Source organism: Brachyhypopomus gauderio, unplaced genomic scaffold (assembly GCF_052324685.1).
Source record: "Brachyhypopomus gauderio isolate BG-103 unplaced genomic scaffold, BGAUD_0.2 sc631, whole genome shotgun sequence".
Taxonomy (NCBI): Eukaryota; Metazoa; Chordata; class Actinopteri; order Gymnotiformes; family Hypopomidae; genus Brachyhypopomus; species Brachyhypopomus gauderio.
Window position 1 is genome coordinate 24,026 of NW_027507451.1, and position 2,973 is coordinate 26,998.

The window sequence follows — 2,973 nt, forward strand, 5'->3', positions numbered from 1 at the left end:
GTCTGGGATCAATTACAGGGACAGCAAAAATGGGGGAGGTGTGTGTGTGTACCACAGTCTGGGTCTATGAGCACATGCACACACACATCAAAAGTCAGTTAATGTGTCAGAATGGAACTTAAAAATGCATGAATATAAAGACTATTGATTGGCTGTTGCTACAGGCAACAGAAGCCCCGCCCACCTTGGGCAGGGCACCGGTAAAAAGGAGTTGATGGGAGAGAGAAGCTGGACTGGCCACACGTATACTTCCTAATGTAACTTCCTAGTGTTACTGCCCAGTGTTACTGCCTAATGTAACTTCCTAGTGTTACTACCTTGTGCTACTGCCTAATGCTACTGCTTAGTGTTACTTCCTAGTGCTACTGCCTAGTGTTACTTCCTAGTGCTACTGCCTAATGTTACTTCCTAGTGTTACTGCCTAGTGCTACTGCCTAATGTTACTTCCTAGTGTTACTTCCTAGTGCTACTGCCTAATGTTACTTCCTAGTGTTACTTCTTAGTGCTACTGCCTAGTGTTACTTCCTAGTGCTACTGCCTAGTGTTACTTCCTAGTGCTACTGCCTAGTGTTACTGCCTAGTGCTACTGCCTAATGTTACTTCCTAGTGTTACTGCCTAGTGTTACTTGCTAGTGTTACTGCAGTGTTACTGCCAAAAATCATTACAACACACGTACCTCTCTCCCCCTCCCTCCATCTCTCTCTCCCTCTCACACTCTCCTTCCCTCTTTCTCACTCTCCTGTCACTTCCTCTCCTTCCCTCCCTCCTTCTCCCTCCTCTCTCTCTCTCTCTCTCTCTCTCTCTCTCTCTCTCTCTCTCTCTCTCTCTCTCTCTCTCTCTCTCTGTCATTTCTCCCTCAGGCTCCCATAGTCATTCATGTTGCTCTGTAACTGGATGCAGAGACGCAAACAGCGACAAACATACAGCAGTTCTGAACTTTATATATATATATATATATATAACATCTTATGGACACACAATAAGATGATCATGATGGAGATGACTGAAGAGGCTACGCTGGTGGATGGGAAATTTAAATATAGGAAACTTTCAGATGGAAGTACAAACAAAAATAGTGTTATTTACACTTTATGTAGGAAGGAGTTCGCTTATCACAGGAGCACTTCCACCCTTCGTTACCACCTCAACGCAAAACATGTTGCGGCTAAAGCTGGGCGTACACTGCGATATTTTAAATCGTGTACTCAGCTCCAGCTCAAACTGTACGACTAAATCGCAGGGAGAGTCGGCTCGTGGAGCTGCTTCAACAGTGCGATACTCTCACGAGGAGCGATTTGAATTTCAAACATGTTTGATGTTCTTGCGACGCTGCGATTTCTGATCGGGAGTTGTGAATCGCTCCTCGTTTACCTGTGTAAACTATACGATGCACGACACGCGATTGAGCCGAAACGAGTGAAAAATCCTACATCATCCAATTGCACACCCGGAGAGCCAACCGCAGTTTTAGACCTGCAGTTCTAGACCTGCAGTTCTAGACGTGCCGTAGTTTTAGATGTATGTAACGTAATATCCAGACAGTGTTTTAGTATGTCGCGGGAGCAGATGGAAGAATATTTATAAGCAACAATAATATATGATAGATATATGATAATGTCTGAAGGTAATTTTTGGGTTATCGTAATGTTTATGTCATGAAGGATGAATCTGACTAGCGTTAGTGTGTCTTGGTTCGTTAGTTCTGGCTACCTTTATGGCTACTTAGTAGCTACTTTGATTAAATTTGAAACAACTTAAAGGAAGGAAATTAGCACTTACTACGCTACTATTAATACTAAAAGTAGTAAGCAAGCTAAAGTAGCATTTCCCCCATCATTATTAACCCATAAGAACCCAGACTATGTTCTGAATATTGATACAATTGAACATATTAATATATGATACACATATATTTAGTCTGCTAAATGCCATAAATGTAAATGTAAATATGATCGGTCTGAAGGTCATTTTTGTGTTATCGTAATGTTTATGTCATGAAGGATGAATCTGGCTAGCGTTAGTGTGTCTTAGTTCGTTAGTTCTGGCTACCTTTATGACTACTTTGTAGCTACTTCGACTTTGAGAGAAATGCTAGTCCTGCGAACGTAAATTTTTGCCGGGGGGGGGGGTGGTGGCGAACGTAAAATGGACAAAAATTTGTATTATATTGCGATCGATCGGTCGCCAGCGAACTGGTAACTCATTGAATCATAGATATGGATCAGAGGTAAATAAACTAGATTTTTTTTCGGCGTGAGAAATCGGATGTGTGGCGTGTGAGCGAAAAACCCCAAGTATCACATAATATTTGCTAGTTGCATGCCAATGAAGGTATACGAGTAAAATAAATCACTCCTAACATTCTGGAAACGTATGCTTACTCACTGAAAGCATCCTGACATTATGCAATTTTTGCTGATTTTTAATACAAAATAGCCTATGCCAGTAATCCAGTTGTTTAATTAAAAATAAAATATCTTCAGGAGACAAGCTGTGTGTGTAAATGACAAAATTAATCAAAACTCCCTAAAAGAACAGGGAAAATGAGGCGTACTACTTCTATTTAAATACAAAATGTGGTGTACATTATCGTTTAAAACTTGTCAAATGTTATAGATTTGGCTAAAACAATTCAGAATCAATGGGCTTATTTAACAAATAAACAATGGATTATTACAATATACAAGCCCCTGAGCCTACGGCATGCATTGGAACTGCTGGTCTAGAACTGCGGTTGGCTGTCGTTAGCTACATTCCGAGCCGCTAGGTGGCGCATGGCTAAAACTACAGCACGTCTAGAACTGCAGGTCTAGAACTGCAGTTGGCTCTCCGGCTGTGCAATTGGATGCATCTCGAAAAATCAGCTGAAAATGGGCCAAAAATCGCACAGTGTACGCCCAGCTTAATGCGCAGGTCAGTAATGATAACTTAGCTGCTAAATGTATTCCTAGTACGATAGGGTGACCAAACGT